The sequence below is a fragment of the Balaenoptera musculus genome, chromosome 9, assembly GCF_009873245.2.
Source record: "Balaenoptera musculus isolate JJ_BM4_2016_0621 chromosome 9, mBalMus1.pri.v3, whole genome shotgun sequence".
Taxonomy (NCBI): domain Eukaryota; kingdom Metazoa; phylum Chordata; class Mammalia; order Artiodactyla; family Balaenopteridae; genus Balaenoptera; species Balaenoptera musculus.
The window spans coordinates 3,412,521-3,427,162 of NC_045793.1; the positions used below are offsets into that span (position 1 = coordinate 3,412,521).

The window sequence follows — 14,642 nt, forward strand, 5'->3', positions numbered from 1 at the left end:
AGAACAAAGAATTTTAAAGTATTACGTATAACATAACTCAAAATCTTGTAGTGAAACTGTGCCTGTGGCGCCATTTTCAAAATTTGCTAATAAAATCAGTACGGAGCCAACTTGCTAAAGTCTATTAAAAATGGCTATATCCTTTTTTTGTTAACCAAATAGTGTTCAGTTAATTAATGCTATTTTACATTTTATTTGTAGTTTTTTCAAATTTCAACAAAACATATTGTATCTGCTGAAACAAATCAGTAGAAATAAACATAAAAACAAATAACCTTTTCACACAAGACTCCCAATCTCTCTGTATCTTTAAACACACTTTCCTTTGCTCATTCTTATACTTAGAACTTATATTAAGCAGATTTGTTCCTAAAATAGAATCACACTCCACACATGATTTGGCAACGTGCTCTTCACCTTCATGGATTCTGACCCACAAGTCAGTGGATAGAGGGCTATCATTTTTTCTTTCAAATTTCTTCAGAGCACACAGGGAATTTTACATAAATGAAATCATCGAAAATGCTGTGTTTCCCTTCAACTTGCCCGTCTTCTCTGATGCACTCCCACTGCTGTACAGACCCTCATACCCACTAGAGCGAGCCTTATATTGTCAACTTGGCGTGTATCACTCTACAAACGATCATAGGACCACACGCAAGCATTAGATGTATAACTACAGCTAAAAATGACGTCACCTTACACAACGCTCACCTTAGTTTTCTCACGTAACAATAACTTAAGGTTTAGCCTGAATTAGTGCTCTTTAAAGCTTGCATACTATTCTATGGTGTGGCTATATCTTCATTCACTCAGTCCTTACTAAAGGGTAGTTACAGAAGGTTCTTGTTATTCATGGTAGTTACATTCTAGAAAGTCTCCACAAATCCTGTTCCTAGGGGAATGCAGAGTTAGGTGCCTGTGAGCCTCTGGTCACAGTGTTTTTGTCAACCAGTCAATACATAACCTTGTCTTAGGTGTGTTTCTGTTTGAAGACGTCTTACTGAGTATATATTGCTTTCATCAACACAGAACTCACGGCTAACAACACTATAGCCTGTGCCTGAATGAAGCTCATTAACACGTGTTTTCTCTGTAAGATAAACAACATCACAGCCTTCTTGAGTTTAGGAACACAAGACAGGCCTTCAGCGTTATTCTTGGGAGCCATTTTAAAAAGCATAATCACCAATAAAAAGCAAAAAAATGTGAAAAACTTGGCACTACATAGACCACAAAAAGAATACTTGTTTATAGTATGAGATTTGACACCAGAAGACAATGGACAACTCCAATATTCTGCCACTATGCACGTGTCCAAGAATGACTGCAGAAGCACCCTGAGTATTACCTTGGGGGTCGCAAATAAACTTTAGCACAAGGCGAATCTGCAAATATGGAAGCCGTGAATGATGAGGGTCAACTGTGACGTGTTTCCAGTCTGCTGTTATTACACACAATGTTGTAATAAGGGTCCTCATCCATATATCTTTACTGGTGTGTGTATGATTATTTTAATTATTTTACAGGGTAGATTTCTAAGGGGAGAATTGATGATGTATAAGTTTTTTAAAAATTTAAATAGATATTGCCAAATTTCTTTTCAAAATTGTTCTTGAAATGAACACTCTCTCTACGGATGTAGGAATGCCCCCTTTCTTCCCTTCCTTGGCAGCAAGAAGTCACTGTATTTTCTTCCATCTTGACCCTCTGATGGGTGTGAAGTGGTGCCTCACTGATAGCTTAGTTTATTTCTCTGCTTACATTCGACCCCCACTGGAGATGTTTTAGGCAATGTGGATTTTACCTTCAGAGAACTGTCTATCCATATCTCCTTGTAAGTATTTCCTATGCTGAGTTTTCTCCCATTCTCTCTTAAGCTCGCTCCTATCATGTTTTCACCCCACCTCGACCAAGACCCCTCTTCTCAAGGTTACCAGAGGCTCAGTCGCTAAATGTCATGCTAATTCCTCAGCTCTCACCGTACTTGGCGCCACTGACCACTGTCTCCTCCCAAACCCCGTCTTCACTTGGCGGCCAGGGTACACCTGGTTTCTCTCTTACTTCCCTTGCCGCTTGTTTTCATGCCCCTTTGCAGGTCCCCATGGTTCCTCTGACCTCTGAATCCTGGAGTGTCCAACACTCACTATTTGGACCTCTTCACTCTTCTATGGCTAAAAATCCATGTACCTGCTGAGGATTCCAACAGTGAAGTCTCTGTCCAGATCTCCCAACCTGGTCTGGACTTGACCTAGACCTTCAGACTCATCTATCTAACTGCCTCCCTGACATCTCTCCACTTGGATATCAAATGGGCACCTCATGTCAACATGCATAAAACCAAGCCCCTCACATCCCATCCCCTCCCCCTGCAGCTCCTGGCAGCTTCTTGCTCACCTCAGATGTTGCAACCCCATTCACTCAGCTGCTCAGGCCAAACTCTTAGCCATCTTTTCTTTCTCTCTGTCTTACACACCTGAGATCCAGTTGATCAGAGAGCCCTGCTGGTCTACCACTAAAGGACACTCAGAACACTTCCTTCCCTGCTGCCACCACCCCAGTCTAAGGCATGGGCCTTTTTTTCTTGAGCTATTGCAGTGTCCTTCCAGCTGCATCCCCAGGTTCTGTCTTTGCCTCACTGCAGTCTGTGCTAGCCACAGGGGCCAGGGCCAGCTTTTAAATATGTAAATCATGATACTGCGCCTTGCTTGAAGCCCACCCACACAGCCTCCCATCACACTCACAGTAAAAGTCAAAGTTCTGACTGAGCAGTAGCCCTGCCTGGCCAGGGTTCCCATCAGCTCTCTCTCCCATCTCACCAGTGTCCACACCTTCTCAGAGCAAGCCAGGCACTGCTGTCTCAAGGACGTTGTGTTTGCTCTTCTCTCTACCTGAAACTCTAGATTTTCACTTCTTTCTTCTTTTTTCTCAAAAGTCACCTTTTGCGTGAGGACTTCCATGTCCTTGAATAGCCATTATATCTACAAACTTTAACAGGCTGGGCTCTAATTCTTTATAACTCTCTTTCCTTATTTCCCTAGAATAATAATTATCTAAAATAAAATATATTTTACATTTATTTATTTATTTCCTGTCTCCTTCATTAGAATGTAAGCTCCTTGAAAGGAGGGCTTTCTCCAAAAAGAATGTTTAATTTCTCTTGGTCATGTTTTGTAGTTTACAGCACACAGATCTTGTCCATATTTTGTTAAAGTTATCCCTAAGTATTTAGTATTATTGATATTTTATACATATACATATAAATAAAATACACATGTATATCTTAATTTCAATATCCAGTTGTTTATTGCTTACAGAAATATAACAGACTTTGGTACCCTGACCTTATGCTCTGCAACCTTGGTAAATTACATTAATTGTGGGTATTTTTTGATAGATTCCTTAGAAGTTTCTACATAATCATTTTTCTCCCCTGTGGAGAGTTTTCTCCTTCCTTTCCTAACTGGATGCTTTTTGCTTCTTTTTATAGCCAATTACACTCTAGGGAATTGCCAGTACAATGCCGTGTAGAAGTCATGAGAGTGGACACCTCACCTTTTCCCGATCTTATGAAGAAGGCATTCACTCTTCACTATTCAGTGTGATATTAGTGGTGCATTTTTTTGTAGATGCCTTTAATCAGGTTGAAGATATTCTTATCTATGTCCAGTTTCCTCAGAGTTTTTATAATAAATGTTGAATGTTATAATGAATGTTGCATTTTCTCAGTTGCTTTTTCTACATTACTGAGAGATGATTAGGTTGTTTAGCTTTTTAAAATCTGTCAATATGGTAAATTACATTGTTCGATTTTTAAACGTTAAACCAAACTTGCATTCCTGGGATAAACTCTATTTGGCCATGTTGTGTCACCCCTTTTATATATTGCTAGATGTGATTTGCTAATATTCTGTTGAGTATTTTTGAACCTGTGTTCATGGGGAAAATTGTGGTTTTCTTTTCTGGCAATATCTTTGCTTGGTTTTTATTTCAGAGTAAGTGCTGCTCCAAGAAATAATTTGGGAAATTATTCCTCCTCTTCTTCTATTTGTTTTATGGGTTTGTGTAGAATCAGTATTATGTTTTCCTTAAATGTTTGCTAGAATTCACCAGTGAAAACATTTGGGCTTTGAATTTTCTATATGTGGAGGTTTTAAACTATTAATTAGATTTTTTATGTCAACATAGGACTATTCAGATTGCCAGCTGCATCTTCAGTGAACTGTGATAATTTGTGTCTTTCAAGCATTTATTTGTTTCATTTGCATTGTCAAATTTATTGATAGAAAGCTGTTCAAAATATTTTCTATTATCCTTGTAATATCTGTAGTGATGGTCTCGCCTCCGTTCCTGATATTGGTTGTTTTGTCCTTTGTCTTCGTTCTTCATCAATTTTATTAATCTTTTCCAAAAAACAGCTTTGAGTATTCTTTAGTTTTTCTATTTTTTCTGTTTTCTATATGGTTGATTTCTTCTCTTTATTACCTTTCTTTTGTGTACTTAGGTTTACTTTTTCTTCTTTTTTCCCTAGTTTCTTATGGTGAAAGCTTAGATATAATCACTTAAAGCTATAAATTTCTCTTTAAATATACTGCCTAGCTGCATACCGTATATTTTGATATTATGTATTTTTATTTTCATTTATTTCAAACTATTCTCTAATTTCCATGGCCAATTTTTTATTCAGAAGTATGGTGTTTAATTTCTAATCATCAGCATATTTTCCAGATTTTGTTTTTTGCTATCGGTTTTTAGTTTAATTTTGTATTTGTTAGAGAACATACTTTGTATAATTTCCAAGCTTTGAAATATATTGAGGCTATTTTAATGGCCCAGACTATGGTCTATCATGGTAAATATCCCATGTGCACTCAGAAAGAATATGTACTCTGCTCTTGAGTGGTGTGATCTACAAATGTCAGGTCAGTTGGTTAATTGTGTTTTCAAGACTTTCTGTATCCTTACTAAGCTTTTTTTCTACATGTTCTATCAATTGCTAAGAGAGGATTGTTTGAATCACCACCTACAATTGTGGATTTGTCCATTTCTGCTTTTGGTTCAAGCAATTGTTGCTTGAAGAACTGCAGCTCTGTTGCTAGTTGAATACACCTTCAGGATTCTCATGTCTTCTTAATGAACTGACTCCTTTATCATTATGAAATCTTTCTTTTTATTTCTGGTAATATCCCTTGCTCTGCAGTCTACTTTGTCTGATATTAGTATAGCCATTCAAGCTTTACTTTGGTTAGTGTTTGCATGGTATATCTTTTTACAACCGTTTAATTTTAACCTATGTCTTTATATTTAAGGTAGATATCATAGATAGCTTATAATTGGGTCTTGCTTTTTAAAACTAATCTTAAAATCCTCCAGGAGCAATAAGGGGAGCTTGTGTACATAATGAACATGGGGATATGAGGAAAATCTGTCCTTTATACGCTGCAGTTATCTTCCATTCTATATTGGATCAGCTTTCTGCCCCTGTGTGACATGCTTGAGAAAGTTACAACGTGTTCCAAAGATTTTAGGTGTGTATGTTGGTGTTTCTTATGTCAATTTTTAGAGTAGGAGAAAAGGTTCAGAAATCTTACATAAGGTTACATAACATTAAGAGGAGCTGGATATATTTCACATTTAAAGAACCCTTTTATAAAAAGATAGATGTATTTTTTTTCAGAACTAGTTAAATCATTTTACCTAAATTTCCATCAAAAGCCTAGCCACACATTGACCATATTTATCATTCCTGGCACTTGTCACTCTATTATGTAGACCCAACTCTTCATCTGGTAAAAACTTTCTTACTCCAAAGAATGTCCTTTAAATTTCTCAGTGTGCAGGTACATGGCCAATGAATTATCTTAGATTTTATCTCTGAATACTTTATCTTTATTTTTGAAAGGTACTTTTGCTGCATATAGAATTCTAGATTAACAGTTTTATTTTTCTCCCAGTACCTTAAAGGTGTCACTCCATTCTCTTCTGGCTTGCATAGCGTCTGGTGAAGAGTCTGTTGTCACACTTATGTTTGTTCTTCTGTACAAGTGTCTCTTTGCTTTGGCTGCCGTTAAGGTGTTCTATTTTTCACTGGTTTTCAAAACTTGATTATCATAGTGTAACTTGCTTTGGTGTGGTTTTCTTTATGTTTATTATGGTCAGGGTTTATTGAATTTTTATACCACATGTGGTAAAAATTCAGTCACTATTTCTTCAAAAGTGTTTTGTCTTTTCTCTCTTCTCTTTCTGGGGCATTAATAACAAGTATCTTACTCCACTTTACATTGTTCAACAAGTCATTGTGACTCTGTTTGGGTTTTTTTTAGGTCTTTTTTCCTCTCTGTTCTTCATTTTGGATAGTTTGTATTGCTATTAGTTAAAGTTTAATTTACTTTTTCCTTCCATGGTGTCTAATTGGCTATTAATCTGGACTTTTAAATTTTTATATTTTATTTTTCATCTCTGGAAATTTTATTTGGGTATTTTACAATCTTCAATTTCTCTTCACTATATTCATGGTTTTCTTTATATTCTTGAGCATTTGGAACATATTTATCTTAGCAGTTTTAATGTCTTTTTGGGCTAATCCCATTATCTCTGTTATTTGTGGGTCTGTTTCTATTGACTGATTTTTCTCCTTATTATGGGTCACATTTTTGTGCCTCTTTGTATATATAGTAATTTAAGAAATAACACCAGATATTTTGAATTTTCTCTTGTTGAATCTTGGATTTTTTTTGTGCTCCTTCAAAGAATGCTGGACTTTTTATGACAGGCAGTTAATTACTTGTGGACTAATTTAGTTCTTTCAGTTTTGTTTTGAAGATGTTTTAAAGGCTGTTCTACAATAACCATGATTTTTGGGGCTAGGTGAGCCTCATTCTTAAGGAGTTGCTCTTCTGGAGTCTCTGCTTAATATCTCATGGCCAGGAGACACTTAAATGATCCCTGGTGATGTATGAGCTCTGGGAATTTTTCCTCTTAAAGTGTCCTATAATTGCTCTTTACTTGAAACTTTATTTTGTCCTGCCTTGTGGTGTTCCACGTTTTATAAATAAAGATCAACAATTAACCAAAGTCTCAAAGCGAACACTATGCAGATTTCTCAAGTATCCTCTAGTTAGCTTCCTCCTCTTGGGTTGTCTGTTTCATAAATTGCAGCCATCTTTTTTCCACATGAACTCTGATCTTCTCCTTAACTCAGCAAGACTGAAGGACTTCTGTCTTCCTCCTTGTGCTGAAGTCCAGCAAGAACATTCATGCAGAAGATCAGCTGGTTGTTTGGTTCATTTAATTTGTTTTCCTTTTCTCAGTGATCACACGTGTGAGCTGCCTGTTTTCCAATGTATGAAAATTGTATTTTTACCCTATATTTTACCCTGTTCTACAGTTGTGTTAGGAGAGTATAAGAATGATCATCTTATACTCTCATAGCCAGGACCAAATGTCGAGAAGAGAATTTTAGTTTGTTTTGTCATATTGTATTCCCAGTGCCTAACAGTGACCGGCACTTAATAGAATCTCTGTAAATATTTGCTGAATAAATGAATGACTATATCCTCAGTTGTTATAAGAGTGGCAATAATGTTACTGGTACAAAGATAACACCAAGAGAAGCCAGCAAAGAGTGCAACTTTCTACACTTGAAAACCATCATAGGTCACATCTCTTGATGGAGGGTCAGCTGCCAGTGATACTACCTGAGACAGGTAGAATTTCATTAGGCTGTTTGAGAAGCTCATCACTGCCATTCTTAGGTAGAGTTTCACTCATTTTTTTTAACAATCTCAGTCCCCATGCCCCCTGGGTGTGAAAATTATAGGCTGTATGTCCACCTTTTCACCAGGTGCAAATAATGGATGCAAAACTCACTTAGCACATTTCCTAAACATCTGCACCAAGACTATGAATCAAAGATACATTTTCCCAAGCAAAGTAGGCTTTGGTTTCAGGTTTGTCTGAGGGATATTCCTGCAATGTTTTGTCTATTTTTTTTTTTTTTAAACATCTTTATTGAAGTATAATTGCCTTACAATAGTGTGTTAGCTTCTGCTTTATAACAAAGTGAATCAGTTATACATATACAATATGTTCCCATTTCTCTTCCCTCTTGCATCTCCCTCCCTCCCACCCTCCCCATCCCACCCCTCTAGGTGGTCACAAAGCACCGAGCTGATCTCCCTGTGCTATGCGGCTGCTTCCCACTAGCTATCTATTTTACATTTGGTAGTGTATATATGTCCATGACACTCTCTCACCCTGTCACATCTCACCCCACCCCCTCCCCATATCCTCAAGTCCATTCTCTAGTAGGTCTGTGTCTTTATTCCCGTCTTGCCACTTGGTTCTTCATGGCCCTTTTTTTTTTTTTTCCCTTAGATTCCGTATATATGTGTTAGCATACTGTATTTGTTTTTCTCTTTCTGACTTACTTCACTCTGTATGACAGACTCTAACTCCATCCACCTCATTACAAATACCTCCATTTCATTTCTTTTTATGGCTGAGTAATATTCCATTGTATATATGTGCCACATCTTCTTTATCCATTCATCTGTCGATGGACATTTAGGTTGCTTCCATGTCCTGGCTATTGTAAATAGAGCTGCAATAAACATTTTGGTACATGACTCTTTTTGAGGTATGATTTTCTCAGGGTATATGCCCAGTAGTGGGATTGCAGGGTCGTATGGTAGTTCTATTTGTAGTTTTTTAAGGAACCTCCATACTGTTCTCCATAGTGGCTGTATCAATTTACATTCCCACCAACAGTGCAAGAGTGTTCCCTTTCCTCCACACCCTCTCCAGCATTTATTGTTTCTAGATTTTTTGATGATGGCCATTCTGACCGGTGTGAGATGATATCTCATTGTAGTTTTGATTTGCATTTCTCTAATGATTAATGATGTTGAGCATTCTTTCATGTGTCTGTAGGCCATCTGTATATCTTCTTTGGAGAAATGTCTGTTTAGGTCTTCTGCCCATTTTTGGATTGGGTTGTTCGTTTTTTTGTTATTGAGCTGCATGAGCTGCTTGTAAATCTTGGAGATTAATCCTTTGTCAGTTGCTTCATTTGCAAATATTTTCTCCCATTCTGATGGTTGTCTTTTGGTCTTGTTTATGGTTTCCTTTGCTGTGCAAAAGCTTTTAAGTTTCATTAGGTCCCATTTGTTTATTTGTGTTCTTATTTCCATTTCTCTGGGAGCTGGGTCAAAAAGAATCTTGCTGTGATGTATGTCATAGAGTGTTCTGCCTATGTTTTCCTCTAAGAGTTTGATAGTGTCTGCCCTTACACTTAGGTCTTTAATCCATTTGGAGTTTATTTTTGTGCATGGTGTCAGGGAGTGTTCTAATTTCATACTTTTACATGTACCTGTCCAATTTTCCCAGCACCACTTATTGAAGAGGCTGTCTTTTCTCCACTGTATATGCTTGCCTCCTTTATCAAAGATAAGGTGACCATATGTGCGTGGGTTTATCTCGGGGCTTTCTATCCTGTTCCATTGATCTATATTTCTGTTTTTGTGCCAGTACCAAACTGTCTTGATTACTGAAGCTTTGTAGTATAGTCTGAAGTCAGGGAGCCTGATTCCCCCAGCTCCATTTTTCGTTCTCAAGATTGCTTTGGCTATTCGGGGTCTTTTGTGTTTCCATACAAATTGTGAAATTTTTTGTTCTAGTTCTGTGAAAAATGCCAGTGGTAGTTTGATAGGGATTGCATTGAATCTGTAGATTGCTTTGGGTAGTAGAGTCATTTTCACAATGTTGATTCTTCCAATCCAGGAACATGGTATATCTCTCCATCTATTTGTATCATCTTTAATTTCTTTCATCAGTGTCTTATAATTTTCTGCATACAGGTCTTTTGTCTCCTTAGGTAGGTTTATTCCTAGATATCTTATTCTTTTTGTTGCAATGGTAAACGGGAGTGTTTTCTTAATTTCACTTTCAGATTTTTTGTCATTAGTGTATAGAAATGCAAGCGATTTCTGTGCATTAATTTTGTATCCTGCTACTTTACCAAATTCATTGATTAGCTCTAGGACTTTTCTGGTAGCATCTTTAGGATTCTCTATGTATAGTATCATGTCATCTGCAAATAGTGACAGCTTTACTTCTTCTTTTCCGATTTGGATTCCTTTTATTTCTTTGTCTTCTCTGATTGCTGTGGCTAACACTTCCAAAACTATGTTGAATAATAGTGGTGAGAGTGGGCAACCTTGTCTTGTTCCTGATCTTAGTGGAAATGGTTTCAGTTTTTCACCATTGAGGACAATGTTGGCTGTGGGTTTGTCATATATGGCCTTTATTATGTTCAGGAAAGTTCCCTCTATGCCTACTTTCTGCAGGGCTTTTATCATAAATGGGTGTTGAATTTTGTCAAAAGCTTTCTCTGCATCTATTGAGATGATCATATGGTTTTTCTCCTTCAATTTGTTAATATGGTGTATCACATTGATTGATTTGCGTATATTGAAGAATCCTTGCATTCCTGGGATAAACCCCACTTGATCATGGTGTATGATCCTTTTAATGTGCTGTTGGATTCTGTTTGCGAGTATTTTGTTGAGGATTTTTGCATCTATGTTCATCAGTGATATTGGCCTGTAGTTTTCTTTCTTTGTGACATCTTTGTCTGGTTTTGGTATCAGGGTGATGGTGGCCTCGTAGAATGAGTTTGGGAGTGTTCCTCCGTCTGCAATATTTTGGAAGAGTTTGAGAAGGATAGGTGTTAGCTCTTCTCTAAATGTTTGATAGAATTCACCTGTGAAGCCATCTGGTCCTGGGCTTTTGTTTGTTGGAAGGTTTTTAATCACAGTTTCAATTTCAGTGCTTGTGATTGGTCTGTTCATATTTTCTATTTCTTCCTGGTTCAGTCTCGGCAGTTTGTGCATTTCTAAGAATCTGTCCATTTCTTCCAGGTTGTCCATTTTATTGGCATAGAGTTGCTTGTAGTAATCTCTCATGATCTTTTGTATTTCTGCAGTGTCAGTGGTTATTTCTCCTTTTTCATTTCTAATTCTATTGATCTGAGTCTTCTCCCTTTTTCTCTTGATGAGTCTGGTTTATCAATTTTGTTTATCTTCTCAAAGAACCAGCTTTTAGTTTCATTGATTTTTGCTATTGTTTCCTTCATTTCTTTTTCATTTATTTCTGACCTGATCTTTATAATTTCTTTCCTTCTGCTGGCTTTGGGGTTTTTTTGTTCTTCTTTCTCTAATTGCTTTAGGTGCAAGGTTAGGTTGTTTATTCGAGATGTTTCCTGTTTCTTGAGGTAGGCTTGTATTGCTATAAACTTCCCTCTTAGCACTGCTTTTGCTGCGTCCCATAGGTTTTGGGTCGTCGTATCTCCATTGTCATTTATTTCTAGGTATTTTTTGATTTCCCCTTTGATTTCTTCAGTAATCACTTCATTATTAAGTAATGTATTGTGTAGCCTCCATGTGTTTGTATTTTCTACAGATCTTTTCCTGTAATTGATATCTAGTCTCATAGCGTTGTGGTCGGAAAAGATACTTGATACGATTTCAATTTTCTTAAATTTACCAAGGCTTGATTTGTGACCCAAGATATGATCTATCTTGGAGAATGTTCCATGAGCACTTGAGAAAAATGTGTATTCTGTTGTTTTTGGGTGGAATGTCCTATAAATATCAATTAAGTCCATCTTGTTTAATGTATCATTTAAAGCTTGTGTTTCCTTATTTATTTTCATTTTGGATGATCTGTCCATTGGTGAAAGTGGGGTGTTAAAGTCCCCTACTATGATTGTGTTGCTGTCGATTTCCCCTTTTATGGCTGTTAGTACTTGCCTTATGTATTGAGGTGCTCCTATGTTGGGTGCATAAATATTTACAATTGTTATACCTTCCTCTTGGATCGATCCCTTGATCATTATATAGTGTCCTTCTTTGTCTCTTGTAATAGTCTTTCTTTTAAAGTCTATTTTGTCTGATATGAGAATTGCTACTCCAGCTTTCTTTTGATTTCCATTTGCATGGAATATCTTTTTCCATCCCCTCACTTTCAGTCTGTATGTGTCCCTAGGTCTGAAGTGGGTCTCTTGTAGACAGCATATATATGGGTCTTGTTTTTGTATCCATTCAGCCAGCCTGTGTCTTTTGGTGGGAGCATTTAATCCATTTACATTCAAGGTAATTATCGATATGTATGTTCCTATTCCCATTTTCTTAAATGTTTTGGGTTTGTTATTGTAGGTGTTTTCCTTCTCTTGTGTTTCTTGCCTAGAGAAGTTCCTTTAGCATTTGTTGTAAAGCTGGTTTGGTAGTGCTGAACTCTCTCAGCTTTTGCTTGTCTGTAAAGGTTTTAATTTCTCCATCACATTTGAATGAGATCCTTGCTGGGTAGAGTAATCTTGGTTGTAGGTTCTTCTCCTTCTTCACTTTAAGTATATCCTGCCACTCCCTTCTGGCTTGCAGAGTTTCTGCTGAAAGATCAGATGTTAACCTTATGGGGATTCCCTTGTGTGTTATTTGTTTTTTTTCCCTTGCTGCCTTTAATATGTTTTCCTTATATTTAATTTTTGACAGTTTGATTAATATGTGTCTTGGCGTGTTTCTCCTTGGGTTTATCCTGTATGGGACTCTCTGTGCTTCCAGGACTTGATTAACTATTTCCTTTCCCATATTAGGGAAGTTTTCAACTATAATCTCTTCAAATATTTTCTCAGTCCCTTTCTTTTTCTCTTCTTCTTCTGGGACCCCTATAATTCGAATGTTGGTGCGTTTAATGTTGTCCCAGAGGTCTCTGAGACTGTCCTCAGTTCTTTTCATTCTTTTTTCTTTATCCTGCTCTGCAGTAGTTATTTCCACCATTTTATCTTCCAGGTCACTTATCCTTTCTTCTGCCTCAGTTATTCTGCTATTGATCCCATCTAGAGTATTTTTAATTTCATTTATTGTGTTTTTCATCATTGCTTGATTCCTCTTTAGTTCTTCTACGTCCTTGTTAAATGTTTCTTGCATTTTGTCTATTCTATTTCCAAGATTTTGGATCATCCTTACTATCATTATTCTGAATTCTTTTTCAGGTAGACTACCTATTTCCTCTTCATTTGTTAAGTCTAGTGTGTTTTGACCCTGCTCCTTCATCTGCTGTGTGTTTTTCTGTCGTCTCATTTTGCTTATCTTACTGTGTTTGGGGTCTCCTTATCACAGGTTGCAGGTTTGTAGTTCCCGTTGTTTTTGGTATCTGTCCCCAGTGGCTAAGGTTGGTTCAGTGGGTTGTGTAGGCTTCCTGGTGGAGGGAACTAGTGCCTGAGCTCTGGTGGATGAGGCTGGATCTTGTCTTTCTGGTGGGCACGTCCACGTCTGGTGGTGTATTTTGGGGTGTCTGTGGCCTTATTATGATTTTAGGCAGCCTCTCTGCTAATGGATGGGGCTGTGTTCCTGTCTTGCTAGTTGTTTGGCATAGGGTGTTCAGCACTGTAGCTTGCTGGTCATTGAGTGATGCTGGGTCTTGATGTTGAGATGGAGATCTCTGAGAGATTTTTGCCGTTTGGTATTACGTGGAGCTGGGAGGTCTCTTGTGGACCAGTGTCCTGAAGTTGGCTCTCCCACCTCCGAGGTACGGCCCTGATGCCTGGCTGAAGCACCAAGAGCCTTTCGTCCACACGGCTCAGAGTAAAAGGGAGAAAAAATAGAAAGAAAGAAAGAAAGGAAGGAAGGAAGGAAGAAAGGAAGGAAGGAAGGAAGGAGGGAAAGGAAGGAAGGAAGGAAGGAAGGAAGGAAGGAAGAAAGAAAGAAAGAAAGAAAGAAAGAAAGAAAGAAAGAAAGAAAGAAAGAAAGAAAGAAAAGAAAAGAAAGAAAGAAAGAAGCTATAATATAGTGAAGTAAAATAAAGCTATTATAAAGCAAAGCTATACAGACAAAATCTCCCCCAGAAGCATATGCACATACACTCACAAAAAAAAAAAAAGGAAAAGGGGAAAAATTAATATATCCTGCTCCCAAAGTCCACCTCCTGAATTTGGGATGATTCGTTGTCTATTCAGGTATTCAACAGATGCAGGCACATCAAGTTGTTTGTGGAGTTTTAATCCGCTTCTTCTGAGGCTGCTGGGAGAGATTTCCCCTCCTCTTCTCTGTTCGCACAGCTCCTGGGGATCAGCTTTGGATTTGGACCCGCCTCTGCGTGTAGGTCGCCTGAGGGCGTCTGTTCCCCGCCCAGACAGGACGGGGTTAAAGGAGCAGCTGCTTCGGGGACTCTGGCTCACCCAGGCCGCGGGGAGGGAGGGGTACAGAGGAGGCGGGGCGAGCCTGCGGCGTCAGAGGCCGGCGTGACGTTGCAGCAGCCTGAGGTGCGCAGTGCGTTCTCCCGGGGATGTTGTCCCGGGATCACGGGACGCTGGCAGTGGCGGGCTGCACGGGCTCCCGGGAGGGGCGGCGCGGAGAGTGACCTGCGCTCGCACACAGGCTTCTTGGTGGCGGCAGCAGCAGCCCCAGCGTCTCACGCCCGTCTCTGGGGTCCGCGCTGACCGCTGCGGCTCGCGCCAGTCTCTGGAGTTCGTTTCGGCGGCGCTCTGAATCCCCTCTCCCTGCCCACCGCGAAACAGAGAGGCAAGAAAAAGTCTCTTGCCTCTTCGGCAGCTGCAGACTTTTTCCCGGTCTCCCTCCCAGCCAGCT

The 14,642-nt window shown here is 38.5% G+C and overlaps 1 protein-coding gene across 5 annotated transcripts in view; it reads right to left on the reverse strand.

Moving 5' to 3' along the window:
- DPP6 (dipeptidyl peptidase like 6) overlaps positions 1-14,642 on the reverse strand; it is a 1,079,206-nt gene that overhangs the window by 286,519 nt on the left and 778,045 nt on the right. The window lies entirely within an intron of this gene.